We start from the raw sequence: 18,341 nt of genomic DNA, 5'->3' as shown, positions 1-18,341 counted from the left end.
CCTTTGAGCGCAGAGAGTGACTTCCGCCTTATGGATCAAGGACTAATTAATAGAAAGAACTGTAACCAAATTGTATTAACTTTTGTAGACAACTGATGTGATCTTTTTTTTCCCCACACTTAGACACGACAAACACGTACCACTCTTTAACCTATCATAGTAAAAGATCAAACTTAACATGAAATCCTTATATATTTCGACCTGGAATATCCAAGGTCTACGCTCTTCACTGCGAGAAGTGAAAAGTAGGACCCCAGAGTTCATAGATGAAACTAAAGACCTAGATATTATCATTTTACAGGAAACTTGGTATAAAGGAAAAGGACACACTGGCTGTCCCCAAGGGTACACTGAGCTGGTGGTCCCCTCCAATAAATTACCAAGTGTAACCCAAGGCAGAGACTCCGGAGGCATACTGATCTGGTTTAAAACAGAACTTAAGAATTACATCAAATTTATAAAAAAGGGCGAAAACCATATGTGGCTCAAACTTGAGAGGGAGATTATCTCAAACACCCAAGATGTTTACATTTGCGCACTTTATATCCCTCCAATCGATTCCCCGTACTTTAAAGAGGACACCTTCTCCAACATGGAGGGGGAAATTATCCAATACCAGGCCCAGGGGAACGTGTTGATCTGTGGGGACCTCAATTCAAGAACGGGCGAAGAACCAGACTTCACCAATAATCAGGGAAACAATTACGTTTTTGGGAATAACCACTTTGACATCCCTTCCCTTCCATACAGGCATAACTGCGACAAGCAGTCAAATACCAACGGAAAACAGCTACTACAGCTCTGTCGAAACCTGGGTCTGTACATTGTCAATGGTAGGTTCATAGGAGACCTCCTAGGAAGATCGACCTATTGCTCACCTCTTGGCTGCAGCACAGTAGACTATATGATTACAGACTTAGACCCATCCTCTTTCAGAGCATTCACAGTCAAACCACAAACAACACTGTCAGATCACAGTCAAATTACTATGTTCCTCAAAAAGACAGAAACAAACAACATAGAAACACAACCCAGTAAACTGTACAACACCAAAAAATCGTACAGATGGGCCAAAAACGACACGGAAAAATACCAGAAAACAATTAGCAATGCATCAACTCAAGCTCTCTTAGACACCTTTCTGGATAACATATACACTCACAATAAAGAAGGCGTAAACCGGGCAGTTAGTAAACTAAACAATATCTTTGATAATTTGGCAACAAATGCAAACTTGAAAGCTCGCAAGAACAAACCCAAAACAAAAAACTATGAAAAATGGTTTGACCGAGATTGCCATAACATGAGGAAAAAACTTAGAAATATATCAAACCAAAAACACAGACATCCAGAAAATGAGGAACTACGCCTTACTTATTGTCAGACACTAACACAATACAGAAACACACTCAGAACCAAAAAAGAGCAATATATTAAGAATACACTCAGCTCCATGGAGGAATCCATTGATTCCAATTGTTTCTGGGAAAACTTGAAAACACTACACAAAAAACAACACGACGATTTGGCCATTCAAAATGGGGACACATGGGTAAACCACTTTGAAAAATTATACCAGAAAAACACACTAAGACCAGAGCAACACCAAATATGCAAAAAACTGGAAAAGCTAGAAATGGCCATAAAAGATAACCAAAACCCGCTGGACGCCATAATAACAGAAAAAGAACTTCTTGAAAAACTCAAGGACCTGCGACCAGGAAAAGCCTGCGGGACAGACGGCATACTAAATGAGATGATTAAACACACAGACAACAAAATGAAACTGGCTATCCTAAAACTCTTCAACTTGGTTCTGAGTGTCGGTTATTTCCCTGATATCTGGAACAAAGGACTCATAACGCCCATATACAAAAGTGGGGACAAAATCGACCCAAACAACTATCGAGGCATCTGTGTAAACAGTAACCTGGGGAAGGTATTCTGTAGCATCATAAACAAAAGACTTATAAACTTCCTTGAGGAGCACAATGTCTTGAGTAAAAGCCAAATTGGATTCCTGCCAAACTATAGAACATCCGATCATATCTTCACCCTACAGACCCTAATTGACAAACACGTTCACCATAACAAAAGCAAAATCTACGCATGCTTTGTAGATTTCCAGAAGGCTTTCGACTCCATCTGGCATGACGGTTTATTCCTGAAACTTATCGAAAGCGGGGTAGGAGGGAAAACATATGATGTAATTAAATCAATGTATACAAACAACAAATGTGCAGTTAAAATTGGAGACAAACAAACAAAATACTTCCCACAGGGGCGGGGGGTGACGCAGGGCTCGCCAATCTCACCGACACTCTTTAATATTTACATAAATGGATTGGCAAAACTACTTGAACAATCTACAGCACCCGGCCTCACCCTATATGAATCCAAGGTTAAATTCCTCCTCTATGCAGACAACCTGGTTCTGCTGTCACCAACTAAAGAGGGTCTACAGCAGAACCTGGACCTGCTGGAGTCGTACTGCCAGACTTGGGCCCTGACAATAAATCCCCAAAAAACCAAAGTCCTTGTGTTCCAGCAAAGATCCAAACATCAGGGACCCAAAATAAATTTCACAGTAGGAACAACCAAAATTGAACAAACCACTAACTACACATACTTGGGCTTAAAAATCAGTTCGACGGGAAACTTCAAACTGGCTGTGAATGAACTGAAAGAGAAAGCAAGAAGGGCTTTCTATGCCATCAAAAAATCAATCCAAATAGAAATCCCAATTAGCATTTGGCTCAAAATTTTCAAATCAGTAATTGAACCAATCGCACTCTATGGCAGTGAGGTATGGGGACCGCTAACTCAACAAGAATTTGCAAAATGGGACAAACACCCAATTGAGATCCTACATGCAGAATTCTGTAAAAGTATCCTCCGGACTCAAAGGAAAACAGTAAACAATGCATGCAGGGCGGAACTAGGCCAATATCCATTAATAATCACTATCCAAAAAAGAGCCACCAAATTTTGGAATCACCTACAAATGAGCAATCCCCAATGCTATCACTACGACGCCCTGAAATGCCAAGAGCTGACCATAAAGAAGAATACCCTCAGTCAACTAGTCCTGGGACTCAGTGAAGTAATTACTAACAATACTAACAATAACCAGCCCCAGGACAGTGACAGGGTAACACAAAGAATTCGACCCAACACAATCGTCGCTAAGCAAAAGGAAAAATATCTGACATATTGGGCAAAAACAACAAAAACCCAAAGCAAACTCAATTGCTACTTGGCCCTAAACAGACAATACAACATAGCTGATTACCTGACCATGGTAAAGGATAACAAACTGAGAAGAACCTTGACAAGGTACAGACTTAGCGAACATAGCCTAGCGATCGAAAAAGGCAGACACAGGCAGACCAGGCTGCCAAGAGAGGACAGGATATGCTCTCACTGCAGTCAGGGAGTGGTGGAGACAGAGATGCACTTCCTCACAGCCTGCGGAAAATATCAGGGCATCAGGGAGAATTTCTACCAAAAATTCTCACAAATATGCCCTGATTTCAGAAATCTGAATGACAACCAAAAACTCCCATTCCTACTGGGAGAGGAGAGAAGCTGTATAACACTGGCGGCACACTATGTTACAGCTTGCCATGAACAGAGGGACAACCAGTAAACTAAGAAAAGAATATATATAAACAAGGCGAATGTATATTTATACACTCAGGGATATACCTGTTTATACACTGTATGAATAGAACTGCGTTTATGTGCTAAACCATAAATGTATTTTGATGCTTTGGCAACATAAGATGTAACTTATCATGCCAATAAAGCGATTTGAATTGTGAATTGTGAATTGACTGGCAGATGTTTGACCATGGGGGGCAGCACCACAGCAGTGCCTGATCCTGGTCTCCCACAAAGCCCCAAACTTTCCAGCAGGGCTGGTCAGGAGCAGGAACCCTGGCCTATTTTTATTTTTCTTCCCCAGCACAGGCGTCCCTGATGCCCAATTGTGACCGCCGCCCCCGCCAACCGGATGAAATCAGCTTACTCAACACACAACGGCGGGGGGAGCGGGGGGGGATGGAACCTGGGCTCTTCCTGCTCTGTGTGGCGCTCAGTACCACACCGGGTGGGTTTCTTGGCCTCTGAACAAATGGGTGTCCCGAGGTTTTGCACCTTAGATGAATGTGGTGCCATGTTAATAAAGGGCAGGATTAATGGCCCTTCACTCAAACCCCCTTCACACCCCACCCCAACTCCCGCAGACTCCCCTCCCCCAGCACCGAGCTTGATTGCCACAAAGAAATAAGGTCACCTTCAGCGTCAGAGAAGCTTCCGGCAGCAGTCAGCCTGACGGGACTATGTGACTCCAGATGGGTAAACGGTCACTGGAGCCTAGCACAGTCGATACACAGACTGGGACAAGTCACGTGGGAGAGAGAGAGAAAAATAGAGAGGGAGGGAGGGGGAAGGGGAGAGAAAGAGAGAGAGAGAGAGGGAGGGATAGAGAGAGGGAGTGGGGAGAGAGAGACAGAGAGGGAGGGAGGGGGAAGGGGATAGAGAGAGAGAGAGGGAGGGATAGAGAGAGGGAGCGAGAGAGACAGAGAGGGAGGGATGCAGGGAGGGAGAGGGGGGAGGGAGAGAGAGAGAGAGAGGGAGGGAGAGAGGGAAGCAGGCAGAGAGGGAGAGAGAGAGAGGAGGGGAGAGGGAGGGAAGAGGGTCGAGAGAAAAACAGGGAGAGAAAGAGAGGGAGGGAAAGACAGTGATAGAGAGAGAGAGAGGGGGAGAGAGAAAAACAGAGGCTACGAGGGAGAGAGAGAGAGAGGGAGGGAGGGAGAGGGAGAGAGCGAGGGAGAGACAGTCAGAGAGAGAGGGGAGGGTGAGAGAGAAAGACAGAGAAAGAGGGGATGAGTGAAAAACAGAAAGGGGAGAGAGGGGGGGAGGGAGAGAGAGAGAGAGACAGAGAAAGAGAATCTCAGACAGAGAGAGGGCGAGAGAGAAACAGTGAGAGAAGGAAACAGAGAGAAATAGAGAGAGTGAGGGAGAGAAAGAGAGAGCAAAATAGAGAGGGAGAGGGAGAGAAACACAGAGAGGGTGAGAGACAGATAGAGAGAGACAGAGAAAGGGAGAGAAAGAGAGGAGGAGAAACAGAGGGAGAGAAATAGAGAGAGAGGGAGAGAAACAGAGAAAGAGAGAAGTAGAAAGAGGGGGAGAAGAAGAGAAACACAGAGTGAGGGTGAGAGAGACAGGGTGAGGGCGAGTCAGACAGAGCGAGAGAGACAGAAAGACAGAGACAGAGAGGGGTTGAGAGAGAAAGAGAGAGGAGAGAAAGAGAGAGAGAAGGAGAGGGACAGAGAAAGGGAGAGAAATAGAGAGAGGGATAGAAATAGAGAGAGAGAGACAGAGAGAGGGGGGAGAAACAGGAGAGAGAGGGAGAAAGACAGAGAGAGAGGGAGAGAGAGAGAGAAATAGAGGGAGAGACACAGGTTGAGGGTGAGAGAGTCAGATAGAGAAAGAGACAGAGAGACAGACAGAGAGAGAGAGAGAACAAGAGAGAAGCAGAGAGCAATAGTAAGAGAGAGAGAGTGTGTGTGTTGAGAGTTAGTGTAATGGGACGGGGTGTACAACAGCCGCGCCGTTAGTGCCACTGTTTCCCAGCAGTGGGAGATAGGCTCCAGCCGGTGCCTGTTGTGTTTCAGGCTAGCGTCCCAGTCCACACTCTGAGAGCTCAGCACTCCCCATCCGATACCGACACCGTGGCCTAATCTCAGGCTCTACTCCGGTCCCGGCCTTTGGGAGACTGGTCAAAAATCAGACGTTCCTGTTTAGTGGTGTGGCTCGAGGGGTGAATATTGGGACACCGGGGGAACTCCCCCTGCTCTTCTTCCAATATTGACCGGGGGAATCTTTAACGCCCACCCGAGAGAGCAGACGAGAACTTGTTTTTAACGTCTCATCTGAAAGACGGGCACCTCCGACAGTGCCGCGCTCCCTCAGTACTGGCACCAGGGGTGTCGGACCCTGGATTATGGGCCTCGAGTCGCTGGAGTGGGGGAATCAAAGCCGTGAACTTCTGACTCAGAGGCGAGAGTGAGAGACCCACTGAGCCCCGGCTGATGCCTGATTATGGGGGTCAAGTGGGGGAGAGTGCTACCGACTGAGCCATATGCCGTCAGTGGAGGCGGGGCGGTCACCAGGGCAGGGCCGTGGCTAATTGGTCAGCCGGTGTGAAGTCGATCCTGACGGTGTTCCGGTGATGCCTGCTGGGAAGGGCGGGTGAGTCAGCAACGGCCACCGTGGTGGAATAGTCACTCGCTGCCTTGCGGTGAGGGCGGGGTGGGTCACGCGTGAAGAGAACATAAGATGTAGAAGCAGGAGTCGGCCATTTGGCCCCTCGAGCCTGCTCCGCCATTCAATAAGATCATGGCTGATCTGATCTTGGCCTCAACTCCACTTCCCTGCCCCGCTCCCCATAACCCTCGACTCCCTTATCGTTCAAAAATCTGTCAATCTCCACCTTAAATATATTCAATGACTCCGCCTCCACAGCTCTCTGGGGAAGAGAATTCCAAAGATTCACATCCCTCAGAGAAGAAATTCCTCCTCATCTCCGATTTAAATGGCTGCCCCCTTATTCTGAAACTATGCCCCCTAGTTCTAGATACCCCCACGAGGGGAAACATCCTCTCTGCATCCACCCTGTCAATCCCCCTCAGAATCTTATATGTTTCAATAAGATCACCTCTCATTCTTCTAAACTCCAATGAGTAAAGGCCCAACCTGCTCAACCTTTCCTCATAAGACAACCCCCTTACCTCTGGAATCAACCTCGTGAGCCTTCTCTGAACTGCCTCCAATGCAAGTATATCCTTCCTTAAATAAGGAGACCAAAACTGTACGCAGTACTCCAGGTGTGGTCTCACCAACGACCTGTACAGTTGTAGCAGGACTTCCCTACTTCTATACTCCATTCTTGCAATAAAGAGCGGCCCAGGTAAGAGTCAGGGAACCATCAGCCAATGGACGGGGCAGACCCAGGGAGACAGGGAGAGCAGTCAGTTGAAGACAACAAACTCCAGGAGGCGCTGTCTGCCAGAGCTATCAAGGAGTTTCCAGGCGTTTCGGCCAGTTCTGGATAAGAAAACTTGGTACTGAGCCCCAGCCAAGGGTAGGCGGTAGGGGAGCTACAATTAGTATTGAGCCCCACACATAGGAACAGGAGAAGGCCATTTAGCCCCTCGAGCCTGTTATATAGGAACATGAGGCCATTCAGCCCCTCAAGCATAGGTACTCCAATTGGCAGGATGTGACTAGTGCTGTCCTGCAGGGATCTGTGTTGGGGCCTCAACTATTCACCGTATTTATTAATGACTTAGATGATGGGATAGAAAGCCACATATGCAAATTTGCTGCTGACACAAAGATAGGCGGCATTGTAGGCAGTGTAGATGGAAGCATAAAAGGGATATTGACAGATTAAGTAAATGAGCAAAACTGTGGCAAATGGATTTCAATGTAGGCAAATGTGAAGTCATCACTTTGGATCTAAAAAGGAGAGAACAGGGTACTTACTAAATGGTGAAAAGCTAAAAAGACTTGGGGGATCCAGGTACACAGATCATTAAAATGTCAAGAACAGGTGCAGAAAATGATCAAAAGGGCTAATGGAGCACTGGTCTTTATATCTCGAGGACTAGAATACAAGGGGGTAGAAGTTATGCGGCAGCTGTACAAAACCCTGGTTAGACCACACCTGGAGTACTGTGAGCAGTTCTGGGCACCACACCTTAGGAAGGATATATTGGCCTTGGAGGGAGTGCAGCGAGGGTTTACCAGAATGATACCCGGACTTCAAGGTTAAGTTACGGGGAGAGATTACACAAATTAGGGTTGTATTCCCTGGAATGTAGAAGGTTAAAAAGTAACTTTATTAAGGGGAACAGACAGGGTAGATAGAGAGAAACTATTTCCGCTGGTTGGGGATTCTTGGACGAGGGGGCACAGTCTAAAAATCAGAGCCAGACCTTTCAGGAGTGAAGTTACGAAACACTTCTACACACAAAGGGTGGTAGAAGTTTGGAACTCCCTTCCGCAAACAGCAATTGGTGCTAGATCAGTTGTTTATTTTAAATCGGAGATTGATGGCTTGTTGTTAAACAAAGGTATTAAGGGATATGGGCCAAAGGAGTTAGAGCGCAGATCAGCCGCGATCTCACTGAATGGCGGAACAGGCTGGAGGGGCTAAAAGGCCTCCTCTTGCTCTGTGCTGAGTGAGCTGATCTCAACAAGTGGGTGGCTGGCGGTAGCGAGGGGCTACAATTGGTCTCAGCAACTCCTGGGTTAGTGCAAGGGGGTGGGGCGGGAAATCAGCCAGCATTCCTGCTCCTGATCGCTATCCAGCGAGGTCCTGCCGGAGAGGGCGTGGAGGTCGGGTGCGGCCTGCCTCACTGTCAGAGCTGGCACACGCGATCCCATCAGTGCGAGGTACCGCAAGGCAGTTAACGGGGGGGAGCCCGTTGCCCAGGCAACGTGGCCGGCCTTCAGCAGGACGGGCCGGTAAACAAACGTCTACATGGTGATTTATGGCTCTCTTATCAGCCTGGGCCAGACACCGAACACAACAAGGAAACTATTTACAGCAGCTCAACAACATCCCTTCTGTTCACTGGAAACCCACGGCGGTGGAAAGGAATTTACAATTCCAGCCACCCCTTTTCACTGTACTGTCAAATGCTCCCAGGGCAGGTAAAGAACGGGTTAGATACAGAGTCAAGGTCCCTCTACACTGTCCCATCAAACACTCCCAGGACAGGAACAGAACAGGTTAGTCCCGGGGCAGGTACAGCACAGGTTAGATACAGAGTAAAGCTCCCTCGACACTGTCCCATCAAACACTCCCAGGACAGGAAAATCACAATTAGATACAGAGTAAAGCTCCCTCTACACTGTCCAATCAAACACTCCCAGGGCAGGTACAGCACGGGTTAGATACAGTGTAAAGCTCCATATACACTGTCCCATCAAACACTCCCAGGGCAGGTACAGCATGAGTTAGATACAGAACAAAGCTCCCTCTACAGTGTCCCGTCAAAAACTCCCAGGGCAGGTACAGCACGGGTTAGATACAGAGTAAAGCTCCCTCTACACTGTCCCATCAAACACTCCCAGGGCAGGTACAACATGGGTTAGATACAGAGTAAAGCTCCCTCTACACTGTCCCATCAAACACTCCCAGGGCAGGAAAATCACGGGTTAGATACAGTGTAAAGCTCCATATACACTGTCCCATCAAACACTCCCAGGGCAGGTACAGCACGAGTTAGATACAGAACAAAGCTCCCTCTACAGTGTCCCGTCAAACACTCCCAGGGCAGGTACAGCACGGGTTAGATACAGAGTAAAGCTCCCTCTACACTGTCCCATCAAACACTCCCAGGGCAGGTACAGCATGGGTTAGATACAGAGTAAAGCTCCCTCTACACTGTCCCATCAAACACTCCCAGGGCAGGTACAGCACGGGTTAGATACAGAGTAAAGCTACCTCTACACTGTCCCATCAAACACTCCCAGGGCAGGTACAGCACGGGTTAGATACAGAACAAAGCTCCCTCTACACTGTCCCATCAAAAACTCCCAGGGCAGGTACAGCACCGGTCAGATACAGAGCAAAGCTCCCTCTACAGTGTCCCGTCAAACACTCCCAGGGCAGATACAGCACGGGTTAGATACAGAGTAAAGTTGCCTCTACAATGTACCATCAAACACTCCCAGGGCACGTACAGCACGGGTTGGATACACAGCAAAGCTCCCTCTACACTGTCCCATCAAACACTCCCAGAGCAGGAACAGCACGGGTTAGAAACACAGTAAAGCTCCCCCTACACTGTCCCATCAAACACTCCCAGGGCAGGTACAGCACAGGTTAGATACAGAGTAAAGCTCCCTCTACACAGTCCCATCAAGCACTCCCAGGGCAGGTACAGCACGGGGTAGATACAGAGTAAAGCTCCCTCTACGCTGTCCCATCAAACACTCCCAGAGCAGGTACAGCACGGGTTAGATTCAGAGTAAAGCTCCCTCTACACTATCCCATTAAACACTAAGCTCCTCCTACACAGTAACCATCAATCTACACTGTCCCATCAAACACTCCCAGGGCAGGTACAGCACGTGTTAGACACACAGTAAAGCTCCCCCTACACTATCCCATCAAACACTCCCAGGGCAGGTACGGCACGGGTAAGTTACAGAGTAAAGCTCCCTCTACAGTGTCCCATTAAACACTCCCAGGGCAGGTACAGCACGGGTTAGACACACAGTAAAGCTCCCCCTACACTGTCCCATCAAACACTCCCAGGGCAGGTACAGCACGAGTTAGGTACATAGTAAATGTCCCTCTACACAGTCCCATCAAGCACTCCCAGGGCAGGTACAGCACGGCTTAGATACAGAGTAAAGCTCCCTCTACAGTGTCCCATCAAACACTTCCAGGGCAGGTACAGCATGGGTTCGATACAGAGTAAAGCTTCCTCTACACTGTCCCATCAAACACTTCCAGGGCAGGTACAGCACGGGTTAGTTACAGAGTAAAGCACCCTCTACACTATCCCATCAAACAATCCCAGGCCAGGTACAACACGGGTTAGATACAGAGTAAAGCTCCATCTACATTGTCCCATCAAACACTCCCAGGGCAGGTACAGCACGGGTTAGATACAGAGTAAAGCTCCCTCTACACTGTCCCATCAAACACTCCCAGGCCAGGTACAACACGGATTAGATACAGATTAAACCTCGCTCGACACTGTCCCATCAAACACTCCCAGGGCAGGTACAGCACCAGTTAGATACAGAGTGAAGCTCCCTCTACACTGTCCCATCAAACACTCACAGGGCAGGTACAGCACGGTTTAGATTCAGAGTAAAGCTCCCTCTACACTGTCCCATCAAATACTCCCAGGGCAGGTACAGTACAGGTTAGATACAGAGTGAAGCTCCCTCTACACTGTCCCATCAAACACTCCCAGGGCAGGTACAGCACGGTTTAGATTCAGAGTGAAGCTCCCTCTACACTGTCCCATCAAACACTCCCAGGGCAGGTACAGCACGGTTTAGATGAAGAGTAATGTTCCCTCTACACAGTCCCATCAAACACTCCCAGGGCAGATACAGTACATGTTAGATACAGAGTAAAGCTAACTCTACTCTGTCCCATCATACACTCCCAGGGCAGGTACAGCACTGGTTAGATACAGAGTAAAGCTCCCTCTACACTGTCCCATCAAACACTCCCAGGGCAGCTACAGCACGGGTTAGATACAGAGTAAAGCTCCCTCTACACTGTCCCATCAAACACTCCCAGGGCAGGTACAGCACGGGTTAGATACAGAGTAAAGCTCCCTCTACACTGTCCCATCAAACACTCCCGGAGCAGGTACAGCACGGGTTAGATACAGAGTAAAGCTGCCTCTATGCTGTTCCAACAAACAGTCCCAGGACAGGTACAGCACCAGTTAGATACAGAGTAAAGCTCCCTCTACACTGTCCCATCAAAGGCACTCAGGGCAGGTACAGTACAGGTTAGATACAGAGTAAAGCTCCCTCTACACTGTCCCATCAAACACTCCCAGGGCAGGTACACTACAGGTTAGATACAGAGTAAAGCTCCCTCTACACTGTACCATCAAACGCTCCCAGGGCTGGTACAGCACGGGTTGGATGTAGAGTGCAGCTCCCTCTACACTGCCGTATCAAATATTCCCAGGGCAGGTGCAGCACGGGATAGATACAGAGCAAAGCTCCCTCTACACTGTCCCGTCAAACACTCCCAGGGCTGGTACAGCATGGGTTAAATACAGAGTAAAGCTCTCTCGACACTGTCGAATCAAATATTCCCAGGGCAGGTACAGCACGTGGTAGATACAGAGCAAAGCTCCCTCTACACTGTCCCATCAAACACTCCAAGAGCAGGTACAGCAATGGATTGATAGAGTAAAGCACCCTCTACACTGTCCCATCAAACACTCCCAGACCAGGTATAGCACGGGTTCGACAAAGAATAAAGCTCCCTCTACACTGTCCCATCAAACACTCCCAGGGCAGGTACAGCACAGGTTAGATACAGAGTAAAGCTCCCTCGACACTGTCCCATCAAACACTCCCAGGGCAGGAACAGCATGAGTTAGATACAGAACAAAGCTCCCTCTACAGTGTCCCGTCAAAAACTCCCAGGGCAGGTACAGCACGGGTTAGATACAGAGTAAAGCTCCCTCTACACTGTCCCATCAAACACTCCCAGGGCAGGTACAACATGGGTTAGATACAGAGTAAAGCTCCCTCTACACTGTCCCATCAAACACTCCCAGGGCAGGTACAGCACGGGTTAGATACAGAGTAAAGCTCCCTCTACACTGTCCCATCAAACACTCCCAGGGCAGGAACAGCACGGTTAGATACAGAGTAAAGCTCCCTCTACACTGTCCAATCAAACACTCCCAGGGCAGGAAAATCACGGGTTAGATACAGTGTAAAGCTCCATATACACTGTCCCATCAAACACTCCCAGGGCAGGTACAGCACGAGTTAGATACAGAACAAAGCTCCCTCTACAGTGTCCCGTCAAACACTCCCAGGGCAGGTACAGCACGGGTTAGATACAGAGTAAAGCTCCCTCTACACTGTCCCATCAAACACTCCCAGGGCAGGTACAGCATGGGTTAGATACAGAGTAAAGCTCCCTCGACACTGTCCCATCAAACACTCCCAGGGCAGGTACAGCACGGGTTAGATACAGAGTAAAGCTACCTCTACACTGTCCCATCAAACACTCCCAGGGCAGGTACAGCACGGGTTAGATACAGAACAAAGCTCCCTCTACACTGTCCCATCAAAAACTCCCAGGGCAGGTACAGCACCGGTCAGATACAGAGCAAAGCTCCCTCTACAGTGTCCCGTCAAACACTCCCAGGGCAGATACAGCACGGGTTAGATACAGAGTAAAGCTCCCTCTACACTGTCCCATCAAACATTCCCAGGGCAGGTACAACACGGGTTAGATACAGAGTAAAGTTGCCTCTACAATGTACCATCAAACACTCCCAGGGCAGGTACAGCACGGGTTGGATACACAGCAAAGCTCCCTCTACACTGTCCCATCAAACACTCCCAGAGCAGGAACAGCACGGGTTAGAAACACAGTAAAGCTCCCCCTACACTGTCCCATCAAACACTCCCAGGGCAGGTACAGCACAGGTTAGATACAGAGTAAAGCTCCCTCTACACAGTCCCATCAAGCACTCCCAGGGCAGGTACAGCACGGGGTAGATACAGAGTAAAGCTCCCTCTACGCTGTCCCATCAAACACTCCCAGAGCAGGTACAGCACGGGTTAGATTCAGAGTAAAGCTCCCTCTACACTATCCCATTAAACACTAAGCTCCTCCTACACAGTAACCATCAATCTACACTGTCCCATCAAACACTCCCAGGGCAGGTACAGCACGTGTTAGACACACAGTAAAGCTCCCCCTACACTATCCCATCAAACACTCCCAGGGCAGGTACGGCACGGGTAAGTTACAGAGTAAAGCTCCCTCTACAGTGTCCCATTAAACACTCCCAGGGCAGGTACAGCACGGGTTAGACACACAGTAAAGCTCCCCCTACACTGTCCCATCAAACACTCCCAGGGCAGGTACAGCACGAGTTAGGTACATAGTAAATGTCCCTCTACACAGTCCCATCAAGCACTCCCAGGGCAGGTACAGCACGGCTTAGATACAGAGTAAAGCTCCCTCTACAGTGTCCCATCAAACACTTCCAGGGCAGGTACAGCATGGGTTCGATACAGAGTAAAGCTTCCTCTACACTGTCCCATCAAACACTTCCAGGGCAGGTACAGCACGGGTTAGTTACAGAGTAAAGCACCCTCTACACTATCCCATCAAACAATCCCAGGCCAGGTACAACACGGGTTAGATACAGAGTAAAGCTCCATCTACATTGTCCCATCAAACACTCCCAGGGCAGGTACAGCACGGGTTAGATACAGAGTAAAGCTCCCTCTACACTGTCCCATCAAACACTCCCAGGCCAGGTACAACACGGATTAGATACAGATTAAACCTCGCTCTACACTGTCCCATCAAACACTCCCAGGGCAGGTACAGCACCAGTTAGATACAGAGTGAAGCTCCCTCTACACTGTCCCATCAAACACTCACAGGGCAGGTACAGCACGGTTTAGATTCAGAGTAAAGCTCCCTCTACACTGTCCCATCAAATACTCCCAGGGCAGGTACAGTACAGGTTAGATACAGAGTGAAGCTCCCTCTACACTGTCCCATCAAACACTCCCAGGGCAGGTACAGCACAGTTTAGATTCAGAGTGAAGCTCCCTCTACACTGTCCCATCAAACACTCCCAGGGCAGGTACAGCACGGTTTAGATGAAGAGTAATGTTCCCTCTACACAGTCCCATCAAACACTCCCAGGGCAGATACAGTACATGTTAGATACAGAGTAAAGCTAACTCTACTCTGTCCCATCATACACTCCCAGGGCAGGTACAGCACTGGTTAGATACAGAGTAAAGCTGCCTCTACTCTGTCGCATCAAACACCGCCAGGGCAGGTACAGCATGCGTTAGATACAGAGTAAAGCTGCCTCTACAATGTCCCATTAAACACTCCCAGGGCAGCTACAGCACGGGTTAGATACGGAGTAAAGCTCCCTCTACATTGTCCCATCAAACACTCCCGGGGCAGGTACAGCACGGGTTAGATACAGAGTAAAGCTCCCTCTACACTGTCCCATCAAACACTCCCAGGGCAGCTACAGCACGGGTTAGATACAGAGTAAAGCTCCCTCCACACTGTCCCATCAAACAATCCCCAGGGCAGATACAGCACGGGTTAGATACAGAGTAAAGCTCCCTCTACACTGTCCCATCAAACATTTGCAGGGCAGGTACAGCACGGGTTAGATACAGAGTAAAGCTCCCTCTACACTGTCCCATCAAACACTCCCAGGGCAGGTACAGCACGGGTTAGATACAGAGTAAAGCTCCCTCTACACTGTCCCATCAAACACTCCCGGAGCAGGTACAGCACGGGTTAGATACAGAGTAAAGCTGCCTCTATGCTGTTCCAACAAACAGTCCCAGGACAGGTACAGCACCAGTTAGATACAGAGTAAAGCTCCCTCTACACTGTCCCATCAAAGGCACTCAGGGCAGGTACAGTACAGGTTAGATACAGAGTATAGCTCACTCGACACTGTCCCATCAAAGACTCCCAGGGCAGGTACAGCACAGGGCAGATACAGAGTAAAGCTCCCTTGACACTGTCCCATCAAAGAATTCCAGGACCGGTACACCACAGGTTAGATACAGAGTAAAGCTCCCTCTACACTGTCCCATCAAACACTCCCAGGGCAGGTACACTACAGGTTAGATACAGAGTAAAGCTCCCTCTACACTGTACCATCAAACGCTCCCAGGGCTGGTACAGCACGGGTTAGATGTAGAGTGCAGCTCCCTCTACACTGCCGTATCAAATATTCCCAGGGCAGGTGCAGCACGGGATAGATACAGAGCAAAGCTCCCTCTACACTGTCCCATCAAACACTCCCAGGGCTGGTACAGCATGGGTTAAATACAGAGTAAAGCTCTCTCGACACTGTCGAATCAAATATTCCCAGGGCAGGTACAGCACGTGGTAGATACAGAGCAAAGCTCCCTCTACACTGTCCCATCAAACACTCCAAGAGCAGGTACAGCAATGGATTGATAGAGTAAAGCACCCTCTACACTGTCCCATCAAACACTCCCAGACCAGGTATAGCACGGGTTCGACAAAGAATAAAGCTCCCTCTACACTGTCCCATCAAACACTCCCAGGGCAGGTACAGCACAGGTTAGATACAGAGTAAAGCTCCCTCGACACTGTCCCATCAAACACTCCCAGGGCAGGAACAGCATGAGTTAGATACAGAACAAAGCTCCCTCTACAGTGTCCCGTCAAAAACTCCCAGGGCAGGTACAGCACGGGTTAGATACAGAGTAAAGCTCCCTCTACACTGTCCCATCAAACACTCCCAGGGCAGGTACAACATGGGTTAGATACAGAGTAAAGCTCCCTCTACACTGTCCCATCAAACACTCCCAGGGCAGGTACAACACGGATTAGATACAGATTAAACCTCCCTCTACACTGTCCCATCAAATACTCCCAGGGCAGGTACAGTACAGGTTAGATACAGAGTGAAGCTCCCTCTACACTGTCCCATCAAACACTCCCAGGGCAGGTACAGCACGGTTTAGATTCAGAGTGAAGCTCCCTCTACACTGTCCCATCAAACACTCCCAGGGCAGGTACAGCACGGTTTAGATGAAGAGTAATGTTCCCTCTACACAGTCCCATCAAACACTCCCAGGGCAGATACAGTACATGTTAGATACAGAGTAAAGCTAACTCTACTCTGTCCCATCATACACTCCCAGGGCAGGTACAGCACTGGTTAGATACAGAGTAAAGCTGCCTCTACTCTGTCGCATCAAACACCGCCAGGGCAGGTACAGCATGCGTTAGATACAGAGTAAAGCTGCCTCTACAATGTCCCATTAAACACTCCCAGGGCAGCTACAGCACGGGTTAGATACGGAGTAAAGCTCCCTCTACATTGTCCCATCAAACACTCCCGGGGCAGGTACAGCACGGGTTAGATACAGAGTAAAGCTCCCTCTACACTGTCCCATCAAACACTCCCAGGGCAGCTACAGCACGGGTTAGATACAGAGTAAAGCTCCCTCTACACTGTCCCATCAAACACTCCCAGGGCAGCTACAGCACGGGTTAGATACAGAGTAAAGGTCCCTCTACACTGTCCCATCAAACAATCCCCAGGGCAGATACAGCACGGGTTAGATACAGAGTAAAGCTCCCTCTACACTGTCCCATCAAACACTCCCGGAGCAGGTACAGCACGGGTTAGATACAGAGTAAAGCTGCCTCTATGCTGTTCCAACAAACAGTCCCAGGACAGGTACAGCACCAGTTAGATACAGAGTAAAGCTCCCTCTACACTGTCCCATCAAAGGCACTCAGGGCAGGTACAGTACAGGTTAGATACAGAGTATAGCTCACTCGACACTGTCCCATCAAAGACTCCCAGGGCAGGTACAGCACAGGGCAGATACAGAGTAAAGCTCCCTTGACACTGTCCCATCAAAGAATTCCAGGACCGGTACACCACAGGTTAGATACAGAGTAAAGCTCCCTCTACACTGTCCCATCAAACACTCCCAGGGCAGGTACACTACAGATTAGATACAGAGTAAAGCTCCCTCTACACTGTACCATCAAACGCTCCCAGGGCTGGTACAGCACGGGTTAGATGTAGAGTGCAGCTCCCTCTACACTGCCGTATCAAATATTCCCAGGGCAGGTGCAGCACGGGATAGATACAGAGCAAAGCTCCCTCTACACTGTCCCATCAAACACTCCCAGGGCTGGTACAGCATGGGTTAAATACAGAGTAAAGCTCTCTCGACACTGTCGAATCAAATATTCCCAGGGCAGGTACAGCACGTGGTAGATACAGAGCAAAGCTCCCTCTACACTGTCCCATCAAACACTCCAAGAGCAGGTACAGCAATGGATTGATAGAGTAAAGCACCCTCTACACTGTCCCATCAAACACTCCCAGACCAGGTATAGCACGGGTTCGACAAAGAATAAAGCTCCCTCTACACTGTCCCATCAAACACTCCCAGGGCAGGTACAGCACAGGTTAGATACAGAGTAAAGCTCCCTCGACACTGTCCCATCAAACACTCCCAGGGCAGGAACAGCATGAGTTAGATACAGAACAAAGCTCCCTCTACAGTGTCCCGTCAAAAACTCCCAGGGCAGGTACAGCACGGGTTAGATACAGAGTAAAGCTCCCTCTACACTGTCCCATCAAACACTCCCAGGGCAGGTACAACATGGGTTAGATACAGAGTAAAGCTCCCTCTACACTGTCCCATCAAACACTCCCAGGGCAGGTACAGCACAGGTTAGATACAGAGTAAAGCTCCCTCTACACTGTCCCATCAAACACTCCCAGGGCAGGTACAGCACAGGTTAGATACAGAGTAAAGCTCCCTCGACACTGTCCCATCAAACACTCCCAGGGCAGGAACAGCACGGTTAGATTCTGAGTAAAGCTCACTCTGCACTGTCCCATCAAACACTCCCAGGACAGGAAAATCACAGTTAGATACAGAGTAAAGCTCCCTCTACACTGTCCAATCAAACACTCCCAGGGCAGGTACAGCACGGGTTAGATACAGTGTAAAGCTCCATATACACTGTCCCA

The 18,341-nt window shown here is 48.9% G+C and overlaps 1 protein-coding gene across 5 annotated transcripts in view; it reads right to left on the bottom strand.

The window, feature by feature from the left end:
* The window catches only part of ndrg2 (NDRG family member 2), a 347,609-nt gene that overhangs the window by 271,451 nt on the left and 57,817 nt on the right, over positions 1 to 18,341 (bottom strand). Inside the window, exon 1 of one of the 5 annotated variants that reach the window (XM_085985082.1) lies at positions 4,298 to 4,384. The exons of the other annotated variants lie outside the window; for them this stretch is intronic. The gene's annotated coding sequence lies outside the window, so the exon portion shown is untranslated. Of the gene's footprint in view, positions 1 to 4,297; positions 4,385 to 18,341 lie in introns of those variants that run through there. 5 annotated transcript variants of the gene reach the window in all.

Source organism: Somniosus microcephalus, chromosome 4 (assembly GCF_052327205.1).
Source record: "Somniosus microcephalus isolate GS21.2 chromosome 4, FLI_Smic_1.0, whole genome shotgun sequence".
NCBI lineage: Eukaryota > Metazoa > Chordata > Chondrichthyes > Squaliformes > Somniosidae > Somniosus > Somniosus microcephalus.
The sequence above is the reverse complement of the archived record's forward strand: the minus strand, read 5'-3'. Positions and strand labels throughout refer to the sequence as shown.